Here is a 24,383-nt window from a genome sequence, read left to right as displayed (position 1 = left end):
AATCAACCTTCATTGATAGCGCTTGGAGCTGGGCTGCAATAGCGGTGGCTGCATCAACTTCCAGAATACCTGCTACCTTACCTGACGTCATCCTCTGAGTTGGGTTTTGATGCTCATTTGCATCCATTGTCTCTATAAGATTATACGCCTCAGTATAGCTTTTAGCCCATAAGGCTCCTCCGGCTGCTGCATCGAGCATGGGCCGAGATTGGGCCCCCAAACCATTATAAAAACCAGTGATTACCATCCAATCCGGCATTCCATGATGTGGACATTTTCTCAACATTTCCTTGTAGCGTTCCCAAGCCTCGTACATAGATTCTGTAGGTTGCTGCGCAAACTGAGTAAGAGCACTCCTCATAGCAGCAGTCTTTGCCATTGGATAAAACTTTGCCATAAACTTTTGCGCAAGATCTTGCCACGTAGTGATGGACCCAGCTGGTTCAGAATGTAACCAGTCTTTAGCCTTATCCCTCAGTGAGAATGGGAAAAGCCTCAACTTGATAGCCTCATCAGTCACGCCATTATACTTAAAAGTGCTGCAGATCTCGACAAAATTTCTTATGTGCATGTTGGGGTCTTCAGTTGCCGCTCCTCCAAAAGAAACAGAATTCTGCACCATCTGAATAGTGCCCGGCTTGATTTCAAAGGTGTTAGCTTGAATAGTCGGATGAAGGATGCTTGACTGAATATCATCAATTTTAGGCCGAGAAAAATCCATAAGAGCTGGATCAGCTTGAACAATACGATCTCCCATGTTTACTGGTTCTTTCTGCTCAGTTCCTGAATCCGAATCCTCAAAATCTAACTTCTCCGGAGTATCAAGAACTTCGTCTTTCTCCTCAGCTGTATCTAAGGTCCTCTTGCGAGCACGAGAACGAGTTTGCATAAACGCTTGCTAAAGTACCTGAAACACAACCGAAAAGAGTAATTAACTACTACGTCTTAATCACTGAGTCCTAATGACCAATGATGGTAAGTACATAAACTAAACAAATACGCCGAGTCCCCGGCAGCGGCGCCAAAAACTTGTTAGGGCAAAAACATGCACTAATATTCACGCAAGTATACGCGTTCGCAAGTAATATATAATACTTTCTAGTTCGTTCCCTCAGAGACTCAGACTAAAGTATTGTCTAATTAAACTCACTCACCAATGTATAATTACTTCTCAATGTTAAGATAACACTTAAAATTGTTAATTAAATATTAACTATAATTAACTACTTAATTAACCACTTAACTAACACTTCAATTTATCAATAATAAAACACTCATGAGATCACAACTTCATTATTACTTCCTTCTATAGCCATTATTATTACCTTTAGCATGTGACAGTGATGATATTAATCGAATAACACGAAACTGATAAAAGCCAACTTTCATTGTACTCATACCATTCTACCAAACATCCACAATTAAGATAGAAGTTGAATAGTCATCAATTATGTTGAGTTCCTATATATCTACAGAAATTGACAACATGACGATTTAAGCACAAGTTATTCCTTTTGATTACATAGGGCAAATAAAACTGTTAGAGTTACCCACTAATCATGCACAACGTACATGAACCTATGCTAGCATGGCAAGTTCTAAATCTCAAGATCCACCGTCGCTTCACAAGAGATTAACACCCTATCTTATATGTTCGCGACGCACATAAGACGAATACGCACAACCAATACTAGATATCATGCAATCATCACACACTAAAGTATTAAACAATTAACTAAAGAATTCCATAATAAATCCGTTGCAACCCCATGATCACGATTAGCCCATAATAGAACTTATCGCCATCATGGGTTCATATGAAATCATGATAAACAAACACAAGAAAATAATAACTAAACTAATTATATTAAAACAGAGTACGTCACAAGAGTAAATAAGTCAAAGCAAGAAAACTAGCATCCAACGTTACAACGAAACAAGAATCACAAGAATATATGCTTCCTCTTCGTTGCGGTGTGCTAAATCGGTCTTCTTCCTTATCTCCTTCGCTTCTTGCGTAAAACACAATCTAAAACATAATCTCTTTTCATTCTCCCTGTGAAAACGTCTCAAATCTACTTATATAATAGTCCCATAAAACTCAGATTACATAGAAGTTGGAAGCCAAACAGAAGTAGAAGTCTAAAATAATTCAGCTTTTTCCCCGACCCTGCGCGGCCGCTCAGCATTTCTGCGCGGGCGCGCAAGGCTGCTGCGCGGCCGTTCAGCATTGCTGCGCGGGCGCGCAGGACCTTACTGGAAAAAATCCAGGTTTGCTCCGTTTCTTCGCCGTAATCTGCCCGTTCTTTTCCTCTCGCAATGGTGAACACATGCCAAGGCTTATTCTTGATGATTCCTCCTCCAAAATGCAACTAATACCCTGAAATGCATAAACACTAGAAAAACGCATCAAATACACAAAATACTTGACTTCAAGACACCAATTTAAGCCATTTTAAGACGTTCTAAGTGGTATAAAATGCCACTTATCAGCATACACTGGTGGCTCTGCCTCCGGCTCCATCTGTGGAATATCTGGAATCTCAGGCTGCGGTACTGGAATCTGCGGCTCTAAATCATCCCAATGTGGAAGATCAATCATATCAGGAACATTAAACATCGGAAACTCCAAAGGTGGAAAGTCAGGCATCTCTGGCTCAAAATAAGGGAAATAATCAACAAAGTCTGGTACCTCTAATGGAGGTGGTATCTCTGGTGCTGGTCCAAATGGTAATGGTGGAGGTGGTGGCAATGGAGGAAAAATCTGCACTGATGTTGGGGCTAGTACTGGTGCTGCTACTGGGTCTGACTCAGTCCGCTCTGACGAAGAAGCCATCTAATAATATACCAAAGAAAAGAAAAGGTCACTAAACAATTCTAAGATTTATATTTCCCTATTCTAATCTGACCTAAATCCTAACATTATTCTTCCTAATCTGACTATCCCTATCTTATGTGATCTCCCTATCCTATCTTAATCCTAATGTTCTTATTTTCAGGGACCAAACCTACAGCTCTGATGCCAAACTGTAACGCCCTCCAGACCCGGGGTATAAGTCTGGGGGTTACGAGATAATCACCAAACCTGTACAAGCTTATTAATAAATAATAAAGAAATGAAACTAAACCCCTTAACAACTACGAGGACCTTTTTAGGTTGAAGTATGAAAACAAGAACCACTAACTACTTTTATTACAAACCAACATTTAAAATCTCACAAACTTTCTTTATTACAAACCATTGTCTAACTCATTTTAAACTAAGTTCAGCTTTTATTCAAACACACATACTATCTATCAACACTCCACCTGCTCGGGCAACTCAAAGCTTTCTTCCTGGATTGGGATCAACACCTTGGGTATAAGAGGATCCCGAGGCTTGACCCGCTTCTTTACCACTCGTGTTCTGACGGGTTTCATATTCCTTCTTAACTGAAACAATAAGGTGAATAACAACAAAAAGGGGTGAGCCAAAATTGCTCAACAAGTCTACAAAATATACACAATGTTAAAGCAATATAACTGAATCTGTATCCCAGGTATATCTGCAAAGATATAACCTCATAAGAATCAAAAGAAGGCCATTGTTGGCAAATACAAACGAACTACACTGGAATCAAGTTCGCAGTTATACCCTGCTGATCAGCCAGGATACAGTGCAGATCTATATCTCACTATATAGATCCCGTCGGGCACCCAGGCACTACGGCCCATCTCAAGGATCCGGTTATGTCCCGGTCCTTAGAATTAAGTAAACTTAATCCCCAAAAGCAATGTTATCCAGTCCCTGGAATAGCAACCGGAACAATCGGTATACTTTGATATATTCTAATCACCAGAATATATCAATAATTGTGAGTAATAATTGGAATATGAATAATAAATTCAAATGAAAAGAATAATTCAAGAATCGAACTGAGATATGAATAAAGGAATTAAAGTAATGCAAATATAATAAGAATCTGAAGAGAATATCACTATTCAGGAAAATAGAATAGGGGAGAAACTTGCCTTCTGTGCGACTTACTGCAATTAAATCACCTCCGTCTATCCCCTACTTGGCCTGCCTTGCTGGCTTAGTTTCTGTTAGCAAAATAGACTGGTTAAGTCATTTTGTACTTCGGTTGCACCTTAAATCGACTTCATTTTGTTCCTACTATTTACCCATACGTTTATAACCAACTCGAATATTACATATAAGCAAGTAAGACTCGATTAACCACATAATACACATAAGCACATAAGCGCATAATCGTTTTTATAGTTAAAATAATTTTTAGAATCGAAATTGATTCGCTGATTGCTCCGTTGATCACCTTCTGCTTCATTTCCCATTTTTCCGGAATTTTTCGAACTCGTCTCGGCACGCATTTCGACTGATAATCAAGCGATCAATAAAGTCAACTAATTTCGAGAAGAAATTAGGTCTTCATATTATTTTTAGTGAAAAGAATTCATTTTTCTGAGTCAACAGGCTTTCGTTTCGCTCAATTCGGACTAACGGTTGACTTATTATCAATTAAACACTGATAATTCAATTTATTATTCAATATAAATAATTATTGCTAATTTTTAAATCCCAAAATAATTTTTAAATAATTATTTAAGAAAAATCAAAGTCAAAAATAATTTTTGGAGTTAAAATGAAGAAGTTATGATTTATCGAAAATTATGTGATTAATTATCCAAATAATTAATCACTTTTTAAATATTTAATAAATAAATGACTAATAAATAATTAATAGATAATTATTTACTAATTTAAAATAATTAATCCCAAATTATTAGGATTAATCACAATTTATTACAAATATTTACAACTCATCGTTATTTATTTGATTAGATCGATTATTTACAAATAATCAATCGATTTACTTAACTGATACGCTATTTATCGAATAACTACGAATTACTCGAATTATAGACTAACTCAACGATTAATCACTCGTATAAATACGAGTTACACATTATTCTCGAATACTACCGAACTAATATATTATTATTGGAATTTAAACGATTTGTTAATCAATTAATTATCGGTATTTAATTTTTTGATATGAATAGTTACTACAATATTATTCGAATAACTAACGCTCGAATAATAATTCTCATTATCGAATCACTACTCGTATAGATACGAGTTATTCGTAATATTTACTAATTATCGGATCATTAATCGTATTATTTAATCTTTAATTAATTACCTAATTACTAATTAATTACCTAATTATTAATTAATTAGATAACTAATAAATAATTAGATAAATAATTAAATAATTAATTAAATAATTAAATTCGAATTTATAACTTAATAAAATAATTCAGAAATTAATAATACTATTTTTCAAAATTCAAAACTAATTTTTATCTAATTATTAGAATTATTAAAACTAATTTCTAATTTATAAAATAAAAGTAAATAATTAGAAACTCAGAAACAATTTCAGGAAAATGAAGTTGAGGTTGGGTGGATCAAAATCGGGTTTGCAATAAAACCCAACCGGGTCGGGTCCGGGTTGGCAAGAACACCCGCCGGTGTTCTTCACGTTTCGAGAACCCGGCAGAGTTCCGGCAACCGGAGTCCGATTCCGGCGAGTCTAATTCTTGGGAAAACTGCGTAGTTTCGATCCGATTTTGCTGCCAAATAATTTATCACCATCCCAGCTGCATATCCCCGCCGTTCATCACTTCAACCACCCGCTGTCTCATCTTCCCCGGCGAAAATCGATTCAAAATCCGGCGACATTAACTCCATGGCCGGCGAGCTCGGTTTCGCGAAATCCAACACCAAACAATCCGATTTCTATGCCAAATTAAAGCTATAAAGTTCTACAATCACTTCCTATCATCAATCATAAGTAAGAACATCTATAAATCTTAAAAAAACGAAATCAAAAATAGTAAAACCCAAGAACTTGACATATCGATTTAGGGGTTGTAAAATCAAAATAAAAATACCTAATCACTCCTAGGACTACAACAAATCTAACTACATCAACCAAACAATCAAACGATTCTTCAAAATCAAAAATCGAAATTCATGCCAAGAACATCAAAATTCGATTTTAAAATTTAACCAAACTCAGTTGATGTTGTTGATATCAATAGATTCGCTCTTTGAGAGGATTAATTTGGTTACTTGAGCAAAATCAGAGGTTTAGTAAATCTCTTGCAATCAGGGTTTGATCTTCACCTTCTTCCAAGAACAAAACTCTCACCCACACTCTATAATTTCTTTTTCTTTTTATTTATTTCTGATTTTTAATTGTAATTAGCTGATTAATTATCCATAAATCTGGTATTTATATTTATAAAAATAATACCCCTAAATAAAATTAAGGGGTTAATTACACTCCTAATAAAAATATTTGGCCCCAATTTTTATAATTTTTTTTAGGTATTAATATTGAATTTTTAATATTTAATAAATACAAAATTAATGTCAAAAAATCCCAAAAATTGTGAATATTACAAAAATGCAAAGAAACATGATATATGATAATTTCATGGTCATATAAAAATAAAAATGTGATTTTTGTGGGGTTTTTGGTACCCGAAGGGGCCCGGAAAAGTCGTTTTTCGCGAAAAAGGTCAATTTGTAAAACGTCTAGGGGTTCATAATAGCGATATGGTATAGGGAATTTTTGGCAAAATAGGGTCAATGATTTTGTTTGAAATACGGGCTTTTAAAACATGGTTTTGAGTTGTACGGGTTTTGATATAAGATATCTAACTTGCAATAAAACACTCAATAAATATCCAAAACACGTTTGGATCAAAACAGATATCACGTAACACATAGCAGTTAGGGTTTAATGACTCAACACATTTAATCGCATATAAATGACATATTAATACACATATTTTATTATAAATATGATATAATACAACGTAAATTTCTCGGTCGTTACAATAGGCCATAAATCCGACCATGACTGATTTTAGGCACAACAATGATCATCCAAATCCCACATTATGTTAACATGAAAGCATTGACGGGTAGAGCTGGCCAAGCGGTCGGTCCGTGCGGGCCGGGCCGAATTCCTGGCGGGCCGGTTCACTACTCAGGCAATTCGTGGACGACACGTATATCTGTGCGGGTCGTGCCGTGCCGGGCCGGTTAGACAGAAAATATATTCGTGAACGGCTCACGAATTAAACGAATTTGGCGTTCTGGCGAATAAACGAATGAACAGGCGAATAATGAATGAATAGGCGAATAACGAATAAACGAATGAGCTCATGTACTGAAGTGTAGTAAATTTTTTTATGTTTTATTTTTTAATTGTACAATGTACTACATTTTTTTATGTTTTGCTTTTTATTTGTACAGTCATGAGTCAACTACATTTTTGCATTTATGTTTCGGTGAATTGCTGTTTTTATTTTATTTTTTTTGGTTTTCTATTTTTTATTTACATTTTCTTATATTGAAAAAGATTATCATCGATTAACATTATATTATTAGATTAGTAAAATTTTATTTTTAATCGTATTTTTAAAAAAATAAATTTGTTAGTTTTGAAAAATAAAGTTAGTTTTTGCAAATGAATTAGTATGTTACAGAACGAACGAATAATTCGCGTGCCTGTTGTTCAGACAAACGAATAATTCGCGGGCCGAACGAATGACGGGTATATATTCTAAAAATTAATTGGCGCGGATAAAGTAAAGGTCTAAAATGAATAATACTCACGCTACCACGGAGATAAAAGAGAAATATCAAAATGCCTCTTTTACTGAATTTCGTGAAGCTTAAGAGTTTTTTTTTAAAAATTAGGATTATTGTGTCGTTTCGTCTCCCGCGTTAGAATCTAATATTTCTATGCATTATGAAAAATATATATTTGTCTTAATACGGGAGACAAAATAACTTATCAAATGACATAAATGGAAGATGAAATGACGGATTGCTTGATAAGGCCTCAGGCACATTATAGGGCCTATTTGACAAATCAGTTAAATCGGCTTATTGCCTTATAAGCCCGCAATAATTTATCGACGAGTGTTTGTCGACCAAACTTATAAGTTGAATTTACAACTTATAAACTGATAAGTTGAATGTTAGTAACGAAGTACTTTTTTCAACTTATTTTTTATTTTTCGGTTTTTATCAATTTTATTTTTAAAATATATTTTTTTTAATATCAATCTAACTTAAAATATAAGAATTAAGATAATTATATTTAAAAATTATTTATTTTAGTTTATTTAAATAAAAAAAATTCTAACTTATAAGTTAAATTATCCAAACACTTATATAACTTACAAGTATTTATCAACTTATCACTTATCAGTCACTTATTCAATTTAAATAAATCATAAATTACTTATTTTAAGATTTTCCAAACGCACACTATAATTACAAGATTTTTAGGGTTGTTGATGAAAAAGATAGAAGTATGAAAATTGAAAATGAGATATATTAGTATTTGGGTAACATAAAATTCAACTTAAATGGGCTAGAAATGCATTTGGGACTTGAGTTTTGTATTTGACTTGACTTAAGTTTTGTATTTGACAAATTTAGGAAAACTTCATATTTACGTATGCCCATAAATCGAAAGTAGATTGTGCCTGTTTCGCTTGTTACAAAATCAACTTATATGGGTTTTTAGCCCAATTTCATATTTACATGACTGTTTGGCAAAAAAAAGGAATGGCCATTTCTTGCACCAGAAAGTTAATAAGTAGAATGTTGGGCTCACGATACTTTCTAATTCTCATTCTGCGTTCCTGCTCTTGTTTCTTTTGTATGGTTATATAGTTCTTGTTTTCTTCCGTAAATAAACGAATCAAACTCTAACAGAGACATCTTATAAAAAAATATTTTTTACTTTACCTGTATTTTTGTTTGAAAGAATGCCCAAAATACACCACTTTCCAGCTGCTCAAAATACCCACCGGCGGAAAAACTGTCCAAAATACCCACTGAATACGCATGTTACAGATGCATATTCTATTTTTTTAAAAAAATAGAATACACATAATGGTAATGCGTATTCAGTGGATATTTTGGGCAGTTTTTCCGCCGGTGGGCATTTTGGGCAAATCTCCCCAAATGGTGGGTATTTTGGTTTTTTATTAAAAAATTTATCATATTTAAATTTAAAATTTTAATATATTTTAATTATTTATTTTTAATAAAATTTTGATACCTATTTTTCTCTCGTGGTAATTATCCTTATTTTAAAATTTTCTTTTTTTATTATGTATTCATGTATCAAAACAATTAATTCATGTAATTTTTAATTTATATTTTTAATTGTATTTCAAAAAAATATTACTTAAAATTATAATTTACCAAACACATTATTAACTTATAAGTAACTTATAAGGAAAATTATCCTAATGCCTAAATAACTTATAAGTTACGGTATTCATATCATTTATACGACACATTTCAACTTTAAGTCATAAGTTACATATTTTAAGAAATCCAAACGGGCTCATTGTGCGGTTAACATTCTTCATTCCATTGTTTCTATTCTACTGTACACAAATTACTTCTTCTCTTTTTTTCTACTTGTTTCTATTTTATTGTTTGTGCTCCCTAACTTTAGTTAGTATATGTATATTTTTATGAGTATTTTTTGTTTTTTGCTAAATTTTATATGAGTATTTAAAGTTAAGTTTTTTTTTAATTTATGTTAATGATTTAAATTTTTATTTAATTTGTATGAATTTAACTTTTTTGTTTCTTGGACCGAAGATTCAAATATTATTTTTGTTACTTTTGATTTGTTTCAAGGATAAATTTATTGTTGTAGTATTTTTTGTAATTGTAATTTATATTTTAATTTTGTTTCAAAAACTTATGACTTATTAATTATGATTTATCAAATATATTATCAACTTATAAGTAACGTATACGTAAAATTATCCGAACACCTAAATAATTTATAAGTTACGATGTCCATATAACTCCTACGACAATTTTTAATTTTAAATTATAAATTATATCTCTTCTATGTATAATAGAAGAACAAGTGAATAATATTTTGAGATTAAAAAGTCTCATTATAAAGACTAAATTACCCCTATTTTTAATATTTATATAAAAAATGTGTTTTGTGGGAATCGAACTATAGTTGTTTCATTTTTCTATCCAACCTCATACCGCTACACCATATTGTCACATTTGTTTTTTATCATACACATAATATGTAACTGTGCTAAATGAATATTTTATTTAACTTTAAAGATAGCTATTTGAATTTCACAAAAAAAAATAGTTACTTGAATATTTGTAAATTTAATTTTAAAAAACTGAATTTCACATACAAAGTTAGGCATAGTACATAAATGGATTATTATCTTATTTATTATTATTTTTAGTTTGAAATTATATCTCATATTTTTTAACAAATTTTTTTATTATAAAAAGTAATTAAACTGTACATATATAATTTTTAAAGAAAATATTGAAAATAGCATCACCTATATATAAATAATCTAGATTGGTGTTAAATATTTAGATAAATTCGAATTATAATGAGTCAATAAATTTTAGTTTATTTTGAATTTGAAGTCAGAACTTGGTCCATTGTTCAAAATATACTTGAAATTTTGACTACAGGACCCGCCGAAAAACATTGTCATATTCTACGTTTAGTAAATTTAAATTACAAGTTCATCGAGAATATCTTACCAATAATGTGATTTTTTTAATATCTTATATTAATATATATTAAGGTGTTTGAGGTATTTATAGAATCAAGTTAATTGATTATTTGTATTAAAATTACTAACTTCACTAATAGCGCATTAGTGTTTTGAGACTTGTCCCAATTTTAAAAATATTTAAATTTTAATATGAGATCTCACGAGATTTGTTAAAACTACGATTATATATTAAATCGATTTATTTTTCCTTTTTCACTTTAAAAAAACTAGTATTTTAAAAAGAATTCTTTTAGATAAACAATATTCATTGATCAATATAATATTGTAAAAAAATTTTAAATTATTTTAATATTTTGAATTATTCAAATAAAAGTTATATCTGTACTATATTGTAGCATTTGATTCAATGTATTTTATACTATTTAAAAAAAATATATATTGTTCAATAATTTGAAGAAATTACCCAGTTCAACTAATATTTATAAAATTTTATCGAATTGAAATTTTTTTAATTTTAGGAGAATAGTATACAATATTATCAAATTATTATGAAGAAATATTGGAGTTATAATGAAAGAAACTTAAAAATAGTTTAAATAACAATATAATTACAATTTTTCCTTCAAATTCTTGAAAAAAAATCATGAACATCAATAATAAGTCTTACAATATATAATTTATTTTTATGTTACAATGAGGATTGATACTCGGTGGCGTAAAAAATAGATATGGATTGTTTGTCAATGATAATGTGAATACCATTTATAAATTATTGTAATTTATTTATTACATAATTTTAGTTTTTGAATAATTATAAATACATGTTATTTAAGTAATCAATTGCCCCACTAAATGTTAATAATGATTATACATGTACATAAATCAGATATTTAGTATATAAATAATTAAAACCATCTTAATTTACTAAGAAATGTAATATACGATAATTTACATGCTAACACAGACACATATAACTTAATCTTATTTTGTTAACAGACGTGTAAAAAACTAACATTTTTCGAAACATATATACGTTGAATTTCAAAAACTAACATTTTTCATTAAAATCAACTTTTATATTAACAGTAGTGTAAATTTTACATTATTTTATATTATGATTGCAAATAATTCTGAAATCAGTTATTCATTTTTTATCTTTTTAAATTGAGTAAGTTAATTGTAAGTTAGTAGAGAATTTAGTAATAATATAGACCAATACATTGAGTTTATTTTAAAAAAAATCAAATTTTGTAGTCAACTCTATATTCAACATATATGTTAATTTTTAACTTTTTATTTGTAAACATACCAACGACATTCTACATATTAAGTTTAATTGTTTCATTTTAAACGTACATTGAATACCCTGTTTATATTCAATAATTAAATACAAATTATACAACACAAATACGAATATATATATTTTGCTTAATAAGCTATATTGGAAACGTTGTGTAATTTAGTAATGTCTTGTATGAAAATGATACACATTGATAAATAATCAAGTTGCCTACGTTAAAAATTATATAAATAAGGGAATAACTAAAAATATTATAATTACATACATAAAAAACTCTAAAAAATAACCCTTAATTTTATAGAAAATCCCAACAGACCCTTAGATTAGAACCGAGATAAAATGGGTTAAGTTTAATTTACCAGTTCCCTCGAAAAAAAGATTCATACTGGACATGTTTGGTGTTCCTCTACTATAAAATGGAACGATAAACAGGATAAAACACTGCCCCCACAAGAACGTGCGCCTTACGGCCGGGAATCAATGTTAAATTGTAAATTTCAGCATGGGTATTTTATTAAATTATAATACATGTTTCATTAATTCCAGCGCTTAACCCAAAATGCATGAATACAAAATAGATTACATGATTACATCTTTTTAACGTTGCACAAGCACAAGCACGAGCACAAGCACAAGCACAAGCAGCAAGTGCCTGCCTGCTTGTCCTGGCCTTTATAAAAAAAGGCTTGGTTTCTTTTTAGAGCTGGTTTGGCATGCAGACATGTTCCCAAGTCCAGCTGAATAGCTTTTTCTTTCTCTTATTAAATTGAAATTTAAAAAATTAAAGCAAATGAATGTTCTCTTGCAATATTAGAGTCGTTGTGGTTCCTTAAAATAAGTTCAGTTCTAGCAATATTAGAGTCGTTGTGATTCCTTAAAATAAGTTGAAGAGTATACTCGTTTTTTTATCATTATTATTATTATAATAAATTTAGAAAGATATTAACAAGAAACGAGAGAGACAGAGAGACAGAGAGAGATAAAAATAAGAGAGAGAAATAAATTTTTTTTTGAAAAAAATTAGATAAGGGATAAAAATAAGAGAGAGAAATAATTTTTTTTTTGAAAAAATTTAGATAAGAGATGTTTGAATATCTTATATATATAAAGGAAACCTCCGGAAGCTCTAGAATCGTCTTAAAATTATTTCTCTATTTTTCTAGAGTTTCTCACTTTTAATTCAATAAAAATGAATTTCCTTTTGTACATTCAAATTAATAGAGAATATAATAAATATTTAGAATTCAATTCTATTTTAAAAGATAATAAATATTTAGAATTCAATCCTATTTTGAATTTGTTTATTCGAATTATTTCGAATTAATAGGAAAGATAATAAATATTTATAAATCAATCCTATTTAGAATTTGTTCATTCGAAAACAATTCGAATTAATAGAAAAGATAATAAATATTTAGAAGTCAATTCTATTTAGAATTATTTAGACAAATTTTTATCTTTTTCTCAAATAACTTAAGTCGTCAATAAAATTAAATTTCCTTTTTACATTCGAATTAATAGGGAAGATAATAAATATTTAGAATTCAATCATATTTTGAAAGATAATAAATATTTAAAAGTCAGCCCTATTTTGAATTTGTTTATTCGAATTATTTCGAATTAATAGGAAAGATAATAAATATTTAAAAATCAATCCTATTTAGAATTTGTTCATTCGAAAACATTTCGAATTAATAGAAAAGATAATAAATATTTAGAAGTCGATTCTATTTAGAATTATTTAGACAAATTTTTATCTTTTTCTCAAATAATTTAAGTCGTAATTTCCTATTTAAATTTGAAGTTAAATAAAAAGTTAGAACTTCCTTATCTATGTCCTATATCTTAGAAAATAAAATCCAAGTACATGTAAAGCAGAAATAAAATCCAAGTTTATATAAAGTATAAGATTTTCTTATTTAGGTTCTATATTTTAGAAAATAAAATCCAAGTTCATGTATAAGTTGAAATAAAAATTCAAGTTTATTTAGAAGTAAAATTTTATTAAAAATTCTATTCGAAACTTATAATAATAAAACTTATTTCAACTTATTCAAAATAGAAAAGGAAAAAAATTGCTACTAACATATTCAAAATGGAATAGACTTATAATAATTAAAACTTATTTTAACTTATTCGAAATAGAAAAAAAAATTACTACTAATATATTCGAAATATAAAAGAAAAAATAAATTACAACAACTATATATAAATGAAGATTCTTCGAAAATGTATGATATTTAAATAATTACTTACATGTAAAGGAGACAGGAAGGACCCATGAGCACGGAGTTAAAAGAAGTCGATAGATCTTCACGTACAAATCTTTAATATTGTTTACCGCAAGGTTCTTTTTTTATTTAATTTTGCATGTCGTCGGCTCTCGAGTGTAAAGTCCTAAATTTTAGGTAAGCCTACAATAATTAAAAATTATTTTAGTTTATTCAAAAAAAAAAACTGTACTCCATATTCGAAACGGAGAATACTTATAACAATTATAACTTATTTTAATTTATTTGAAATAGAAAAGAAAAATAAGTTGCTACTAACATATTCAAAATAGAAAAGAAAAATAAATTTCAACAACTATATATAAATTAATATTATTCAAATATATATGATATTTAAACAATCAGGAAAGACCATGGTCATGGGAGTTAAAAGGGGCCTCGTGTACGTGTACAAATCTTTAAAATTGTTTATCTTAACCCTCATTTTTTTTTTAATTTTGCAGGTCGTTGGCTCTTGAGTGTATATAAAGATATACAATACAATATTCTTTTTTTCAAGAGGTTTGCATATGTTTATTTTTTCAATATTTAAATATATTTTTTCTAAATTATAATAATTTTTATTATTATTGTATTTGACGGTAGGACGGCTCAAACTAAATTTTATCTAAATTATAATACATTTTTTTATTAGTAATGTGTTTGAGAGGAGAGAGGATTAAACTAAATCTTATCGAAATTTTAATAATTTTTTCATTGGTATAATGTTTGACGGGAATGGGGAACAAACTAAATTTTAACTAAAATTTAATAATTTTTTCATTAAAATTGTGTTTGACGGGAGGGCGGCTCAAACTAATTTCTATCCAAATCATAATAAAATTTTAATAGTATTGTGTTTCACGAGAGAGCGACTCAAACTAATTTTTATCTAAATTAGAATATTAATTTATATTAGAATTCATCTAATTAATCTTTTTAATTACAACAGGCGTCGACCTAACAAAATCTCATAATTAATACGATTATTATGGACTTATGAAGACGTGATATAAACTGGTATCATGATTAAAAAAATGTACTCAATTAATGTTGTTAGGTTATGTATATTATAACATGTTTCGGTATAACAAAACGTGATACAAAATGGGAAATAATTATGAATAATTATTATTTTTATTATAGTTCATATTTTTTAAAATAATCTTCTAATAAATTTTTTAAGATTTTTTTTAGGACCGCTGCGCAACACGGCTTTTTCGACTAGTAGATTATATAAAATAAATGAACTTTTTAAAAAATGGAAATAGAGTTGCATTTCGTGTCTTTTTTATAAAATTATATTATAAAATTTAATAAACAGGGAAATTATTTTAAAAATCTCAAGATTTCAAAAATAAAGTTTAAAATATGTGTATTTTGGATAAATTTTCTATTTTTTATGATTAATCGTATCGATTCAAGACATTAATCAAATTTAAAATTAGAAATGGGATTTAGTTTGTTAAACTAGCCCCTTTGTAGTTCGGAGTCCAGATTATATATAATTCCTATTGGGCTGTTTTTGATTCTATATACCCTTATTGCTATTTAAATTTAGAACTTTATTGCATTTGAGGGTGTGTTCTAGTGTTGAAAGTTTCGATTTAAGCCCATGCAAAGGGCCCAAAAGTCACAGGGCAGATACATTCACAATATTCCTAATATATAATGTATATAATCTCAACGCACGGAGTCACATGTCAATATCAGTGGGTGTTGTCACTAATGTTTGGTTTGGTTGGGGTGAACTAAATAGAATAGAATAAAATGAGATTTTAAGGAGAAAATGTCATTCTTTCACTCATTTCATTCCTAACTACCTACATTAAACACCCCCGATTTGAGATGAAATTCTCCATTCCTTATTAACCATATTTTCTTCCCAATTCTTATCATCGCAATTTTGTCCATCTAATTATTTTTTTCAAATTTTCTCTCCAACTCCCATTTAATTCCTTTAATTACATCAATTCCATTCCATTCACCTCAACCAAATACAACCTAAGTATCACTATTTAGGATAGGATAGGAGAGAATAACCATCAGTATCACTCCAAAATAAAGTATTACAGTATTACAGAAATCGGTAATTGGGGAAGATCGGTCACATGACGTTATAAGGATTAATTGGTGAATTCGGAATAAGTCGGTAGAAAAATTGGAAGTAAATTAATATTAATATATAATTATATATATACATAAATAAATATTACCAATATTCAAGTGAAATATACAATATGTCAATGTTTCGATAATCTAAAACAAACGGGATGTAGCAAAATTAAAAAAATATAATAAAACATATTAAAATATTCAATTAAATTTGAAATAGAGTGGCCATAGGAGACCCGGGGATCTTTTTTGTCTTTAACCCTCTCTGTTTCTTCTTCTCCTTCTTGGGCTTAAGTCATCAACACCACCACAACTCCGACGCAGTAACATCAACACCACCACCCAGGTTTTAAGCCATCCAACTAAGATTTCAGTAAGTCTACTATGATCCGATTTGTTCAGTTTTGAAGGGTTTTTAGCACATAAACGCAACGAAAACGTAAATTTAAATCTTAAAAAAAAACGAAACCCTCCGCAGGATCAATGCGAAAAATAATATTTAATTCGTAGTTCAGTATGTTTACCTTAACAAACTTTACGTTAATGGAAAGATGGAGGTCTTTAATAGCGATCCAAGAACGATGAACGGAAATCCCTAGCAGCTGCTCCTCAAGTGTGAAGCACTCCACCGATATCCACCAAGAGTACAATGTGATGGAGGAGGAAGAGGTTGAGAGAATTAGTTGCCTCCCTCTTGTTCTACTTTAGAATTAGGGTTAATTATTTGGGTTGAGGCAAATAGGGTTTATAATAGTATATTTATAGGCAAAATTTTCAGCTGAAAATTTTCCATAAATTATTATTATTATTAACCGTTTAATTGATTATTCTTATTAACCAATTAACTAATAATTAAAACACCTTTTAATCATTAATCCCTTTTCTAAACACTTTAGAAAAATAATTTTCTCACTTGATTTAATTTCCAAAATTAAACTCTTAATTAATAATATTAAGAATTAATTAAATCTCATTTAATCAATTATTAAATCTGCTAATTAATTATTTATTTCATAAATAAATAATTACCAGCCATTATTAATTAATTCCTCCACCATTAAATCATTCTCTTTTATGGTGTGACCCTGTAGGTTCAATATTAAGCCGGTAGTAGAAATAAATAATAATAAAACTATTTTATCATTATTTATATAAATTCTCTAATTCATTAAATATGATTAATTAATAAACTAATCATATTTATTCTACATCGTGAGGGATACTTCTCAGCATATCGCGACTATCCGGATAATACGAATTCACTACTTAGAATACCAAGAACCTATTCAGTGAGTAGTTACCGTACAATCAATTCCTTCTACCCTGCAATGTCATGATTAAATACAAGGCATGGAACTCGTGTCAAGCCTATCTTATTTAATCATATGCTTTCCCATTCACTATGCTTAGTTATAATTAATGTGAATTAGAAACTCCTTTCTAATTTCATTCACTTTGGCCAGAGATTCCTGAACTAGCATAAGTGGATCATCATTGAACATTCTCTTCCTTTCACTGGAAGGGGTAGATCCTTTATTGATCATACACTATCTTCGTGTACAAATTTCTACACCCAGTAGAGCCCTTATTATTGTCCCTGGAGACTAAGAACTAAACCAAAGTATAGTTCATTGTACACAAGATGACTATGATGACCTCAAGTCTAAGGATACTTGTACAACTATCACTATGTGAACATCTTCTGACACGTGAGTGAACTCCATCAGTTGTTCATCTGTGTGAGTCATGTTCAGTAAACTTATTCTATAATAAGCACCTACATACTAGCTATAGTGTCACCACACAAATGTCTATGAGAACAGACATCCTTCATAATGAAGCAAGCATAGTATGTACCAATCTTTGCGGATTACTAATTACCAGTTAGTAATCCTACGACCATGAAATATTTAAGTTCAGAGTTATCATCTTTTTAGGTCTCATTATTATGATCTCATCATAATCCATAAAAAGTTTTACTCTAAACTATGGTATATCTTATTTAAACACTTAAATAGATAAAGCCCGCAATAAAACCAAAACAAGTCTTTTATTAATATCAATGAAATCAAAACAAATTACATAAAAGTTATTCCTAAATCATCATATATGATTGGACTTAGGACACATCTCTTTCAAGTTTGACCCGAGTTTTGACCCGATTTGATCAAAACCGCATAATGGAGCGATTCACTGAAACTAAATCGGCAGCTTCAACTTTGCTGATGAATCAGCCGATTTATCGGCTGAACGACCGAGTTCTATAATGTTTTTACCAAAATTTGTAGTTTAAATGTTAAGTTCAGTTGATTTAATTAATTGTGCAATGGAACTAAACTAAGAACAATGTAGATAAAAATGACACAAAGAATTGTTGACGCGGAAAACCCGTAAATGGGAAAAAACTGCGGGTGGGATGGATTACCCAACCTAAATATGTATCACTAGATCTTTGAGGATGATTACAAGGTATTTTTACATGATGCTTATCTCTGATCGTATACTAAATGTATTGCTATATGTGTGTTTGATACTTGGCTTTTTGATGATAATCTTTTTAAGATAGTTCTCCTCAAATGAAGAAGTGGAATTAGTGTTGTTATTTTTCGTTCGTTGCTGGCTGTTGTGTGCCTCCCCTTTCTATGCTTGCTTCCCCTTTCTTCTCCTCCTTTCTCGTTATTTTCCAATTCCAGGCTTATCCTCTCTCCCATATTGTTGAAGAACCAGTCTTGATAACCAACCACTACTCCTACAAACTCGGTTGTTGTTAGACTAATTCTTTCTCCTTCATCATGTTCAGTCGATATTTATGATGCCGTCCATGACGCCTGCTTACCCTTCCTGTCAGGTTCCGTCGTTTAGTTTTTCTACTCGTCCGTTCTTCAAACTCATCACGTCATGACTAAAAATCTAGATTTAACAATTGACCCATATTTTGTTAATTAAAATAAATAAATTCATAAAATCTCTGAATTATCATTAATCTGTTGAATGGATTCGTGTATGTAGCATGTGTATCTTAACTATTGATCTTCCCTAGATGTGTGCGTGATCAGCTTTTTAGATATGCATGCACCGGCTGTTCAGCTATCAAGAAACTCTTCAAAATTTTATCACTTTACCACTCTCTTTATACTCTCACAACTGTTCTTTGCCCCCAAATTTGTTATCTTCCCTTTATAACACAGTATCGCCAAACCCTTACCACTTTCACCTATGACCAAGAGAAATTCCAAACACGATGAAAGCCCTAACACCAAAAGCCCCAATTCGTCATCTAACACTTCTGGATGGATAGTCACCAATCAGTTGGACGTTCGCGACAACCAACTCAGTTCCATGAAACCCGAGAAGCTCGACAAGGCCCAATTGTTGTTTCCGTCTAAAGCCCTAACTTTTGTTCCTGATGTCGATGTTCATGCAGACTTTCACATGGCTAATTGGGTATATTTTTATTACTATCCGTTCGATATTGGTTTTACCTTCCCTTTTGCCCAAATTAGTTGTTGATGTGCTGAAGACCTTGAATATTGTTAATGATATGTTGTGAACTTGATGATAAGCTAAACAAAATACTTAGTAGATATTATTTAGTGTATTTGTAGCTTTCAACGGATGACCACTTCAACATCCATTGAAAGAGTAGCTTATGTTACAATAAGATTAGTAGCACATTTCTGCATATTTTAATGCCTTAGTGAACTAGATGTTGTAGAATGCTTACGTTATATTGACTACTAGATTAATATGCAAGATAGGTTAGTTAATTGTAAATATTAGATTCCTTGTAATCTTGTATAAATGAAATGGAGTTAACTGCCATGAAGACAGTCTCAACGGATGTTTCACAAAGCTTCAACGGATGATCAGCCAAAGCTTCAACGGATGATCAGCCAAAGCTTCAACAGATGATCAACCATAGTTTCAAGTTTTAACGGATGATCAATCTGAGTTTCAACGGATGATTAAATTCAAAAGAGCAGTTGATAGTGACTTGACAATCACATGCATTGATTGTATACAAATGGAACGTGGCAGCCTAATTACAGGTTTTAGAGAACAAAGAAGCATTTCCATTTCCATGTTAAACTGAAGATAAAGATGCTGGATTGAGAAATGAAGAAACATGAGATTAGACTAGAAACATTTTGTCTTATTTGTTTGCCTCTTTATCATGTAACTTGGTGATATATAAACCAAGAGTAGTAAGTAGAATTTTATCCAAGTAAGTAAGCAATTACCAGATAAATAGAAAAAGCTAAATCTTTAAGGAATTTCTCTGTTCTTGTAGTTCAACTTGTAAGCAGTTGCGTACAACATTGTAACACAGAGTTCTCTACTTAATATATATCTCTGGTGGAAAAGTTCAATCCACCAGAAAGTTTTTAAATACTTGTATTTGATTACTTTGTGTTTTGATTTCATCAATACTTTCATTCCGCACCATAGCCAAATCAAACACAGTTATATAGTTATAGTAGAATTGTTCTTAAAATTGAAAAAGTAGCCAAAATTACATTCAACCCCCCTTCTGTAATTCTTTGTTAGATTGGTTAGGAATAACAATTGGTATCAGAGTAAGCTCTTGAAGAATAAAGAGTTTAAAGATCACAACAACTAACAAGATGAGCAGAAAAGATGTTGGAGTAAAGATTCCTTTTCCGGACAAAGACAACTATCACCATTGGAAGGTGAAGATGCACCTGCATCTCCTATCTCAAGATGAATGATATGTGGACTGTATTGAGAAAGGTCCACATGTTCCCATGAGAGCTGTTACAGGAAATGAGCCATCCATCCCAAAGCCTAGAGCAGAATGGTCTGATCCAGATATTGAGCAAGTCCACAAGGATAAGAAGGCCATGAATATTCTGTTTAATGGTGTTGATGGTGACATGTTTGACAACATCATAAACTGCAAAACTGATAAGGATGTCTAGGATACAATTCAAGTTATATGTGATGGAACTGAGCAGGTAAGGGAAAACAAAATGCAACCCTTGATTCAGAATATGAGCATTTTCATTGTGAAGAAAGTGAGACACTCACTGACATATTTAGTAGATTTCAAAAACTACTAAATGCTCTAAAGTTGCATGGAAGAGTCTATCAGACAAAAGACTCAAACCTCAAATTCCTTAGATCTCAACCAAAGGAATGGAAACCTATTACAGTCCTATTAAGAAATTCTCAAGATTACAAGGAAATTCACCTTGTATAGACTGTATGTGATTCTAAAGACCTATGAGCTTGAAATAGAGCAAGATGAGAAGCTGGATGTTAGGTAATGAATTACACACATGGGGGGTGGATGTGTTTTTATGTTTTTCTGCTTTTCTTGAAATATTTATTGTTGTGAACAAAGTAAATCAAATCTTGTAGTAAGATGTGTTAAGATTGAAATTAAATATGCAATAATGAATAACACAGATATTTCCAAACTCAATTAATTTTATATTAAAATTAAGTATGTTTTGCTACAAAATTTTTAGGCTCTTTGTTGATAAAAAGCTTAACTTCAATCTTGAGAGAATACAAGAATTTTCCTTATCTTATTGTTACAACTAACAAAGGACCAGTGTTAACTTAATATGATAGTTAACTACTGGTTTATACAGTGTATAATAAGAGATGGTATTCACTTTAGTAAACTGTCACTTATCATTCCATATTAGGAAAAGTATATCTTCCATTTCTGGCTTAGCATATCTTTGCATACTGTGTTAACTTTGATCTTCCTTTGTCAGTTAATCTTCACCCTTGATCTTGCACACTCTTCAAGCTGCTTTTTGTAGACTTGTCAATCCAACTGGTTGGATTGTTTGTTGGTTGTTAATCTTGGATATTGAACTGGTCTGAAATTTGTACTTTGAGATTTTACCTCGAGATCTCCAGTTAGGCATATAGAGATCTTGACATCTCGATAAGTATATTGAATTATCGAGATCTCTATTACTCCATAGTTGATTTGACTTCTAGAGGTCTCTGAGTTCTCTATAAGAGAATTTAGCTTGTCGAGATATCTCATCTTCATACCTTCACTTTGGCTTATCGATATCTCTGAGTTCTCTAGTGGCTTATTGACTTGTCGATAACTCAGAGTTCTCTAGTGAAATTTGACTTGTCGATAACTAAGAGTTCTCTAGTAAATTTTGACTTGTCGATATCTCTGAGTTCTCTAGTACAATTTGACTTGTCAATAACTCAGAGTTCTCTAGTGAATTTTGACTTGTCGATAACTCTGAGTTCTCTAGTGAAGAAATGACTTGTCGATATCTCCAATCTTCATGTCTTCAATTTGGCTTGTCAATATCTCTGAGTTCTCTAGTAGCTTTCCTGAGTTCTCTATAAGTCATCTGGAGTTCTCGAATGACTTCCCTATAACACTAAATCTGTGACTTGTAGTGATCTTGACTTATAATATTTTCTCAAAACAAATTTATTCAACTCCAAGCTTCCTCATAATTCTTCTGAGGCATGATCTTCTTGATCTTCTTCCAGATAGAATTCTTAGGCTTGATATTGTTTATAGAAAAAGACTCCAGTATGCTCTTTGACATTTCTTTAAATGTTACAATACAAAATGCAAACTAAAATAACAATATAACTTACTTAGGGTTGTCAATTTGACTTAGTCTTGTTATTGTACAGGCATGTCTTGCACAACAATCTCCCAAAGTTTGTGAGAAGATTGCTTAACACAAATGCATGCTTGTTAACAAGACTAACCCCAAGCTATAATGGAAAATAAAATTAATACATAAAAATTGACACAATTAAAACTTTTATACATTAGGAGATTTACAGAGTTCAAATAGTTACAAGCATCAGGTAAAGACTATTTTTGCTTCAACTTCTTTTCTAATGAGATCCTTTAAGTAATCAAGAATTTCAAGTTCTTCTATAATAGGTGTCCCACTTAAAGCTTCTGCAAGTTTGATTCCATCTTCCTTCGGATAACCACTATCTAGTAAATCAATCCTAAATCTTGAAAATTTTCCAGCTTTAATATTTAAAAACTTTCCATCCTTGGAGATTATGCTTATTTCATTTTCCTTAAGTTCTTCTGATCTTTTTATGAACATCTCAATCTCTTCATCATATTTCCTTACCCTCTCCTCATATTCAGCTTCATTTCTTTTTCTTCTTTCCTCCCTTATAATCAACCACTCAGCCAAAACTGACCTCCATGCTCTTGTAGCAGTATCTTTATCTTTTAGCAAGCTTATCACTCTCTTGATTTCTGTGGGAGAGAGAGAGTCCATTAAAGCACAACCAAGAAATGTGAAGGACCCATCTTCATAGTAAATTCTAACTTCCCTTAGAGATACAACCCAGACTCTAACTATTTTCTCAGCTAGTTGTTGAAAATAATCTTCATCTGAGATGCACCAATTTAAAGATAGAAAGTCACTTTGCTTGAAACAGTTCCAGATGGCCCTTTTAGTAACTTGTACTTTTTCAGCATCCTTAGCCTTCTTAGGTTTCCTCCCAACAGTTTTGTAGTGAATTTTGAGTGAAGGTTTGTCTAAAGGTAAGTTTGTGATTTTCTTGAGAGATGTTTGGTTTGAGGTGATTGGTGTTTTTAGGAAAGTGTTTGTAGTTTTTTTGTATAGAAATTTTGGCTTAGAGGTTAGAGTTGGTTTGATGATTGAGGTTGTTGGTTTTGAAGGTTGAGCTAGAGTTGTTTGGATTTTTAGGGTTTGTTGTGGTTCTAATCCATCATGTCTTTGTTTGCTCCTCCTTTCTCCTCTCTTTTTATTTTCACCATCCTTCTTTTTATCCTCCTTCTTCTCCTCTTGACTTTTGTCCATGCTGCCAGTTGCTTTAGAAGCTTGACTTGGATTTGAGCCAGAAGGCTTTTGTTTGTCACCCTTCTGCTCATCATCATCCTTGTCTTTTCTTATATTATATTGAGTATTTGGAAGCATGGTGTAAGGATTTAAGAGATACCTGTCCAAAATCTTTATCATCTCAACATCCTTTTGTACTTTAAATTAGACTGCAAGGTCATGATCACCCTCATGTTTGATCTGACACAATGTTTAGGAACAAGAAGATGTCTAGCTTGT

General features: G+C 30.8%; 1 non-coding gene across 1 annotated transcript; it reads left to right on the top strand.

Moving 5' to 3' along the window:
• Positions 1-257: 257 nt before the first annotated feature.
• On the top strand, positions 258-364 carry LOC141662663 (small nucleolar RNA R71). The gene has a single exon (XR_012550766.1). It is a non-coding gene; the product is annotated as a small nucleolar RNA R71 (small nucleolar RNA).
• Positions 365-24,383: the final 24,019 nt, after the last annotated feature.

The sequence above is a fragment of the Apium graveolens genome, chromosome 5, assembly GCF_009905375.1.
Source record: "Apium graveolens cultivar Ventura chromosome 5, ASM990537v1, whole genome shotgun sequence".
In the NCBI taxonomy this organism is placed as follows: Eukaryota; Viridiplantae; Streptophyta; class Magnoliopsida; order Apiales; family Apiaceae; genus Apium; species Apium graveolens.
This window is presented reverse-complemented; position numbering and strand designations above follow the sequence as displayed.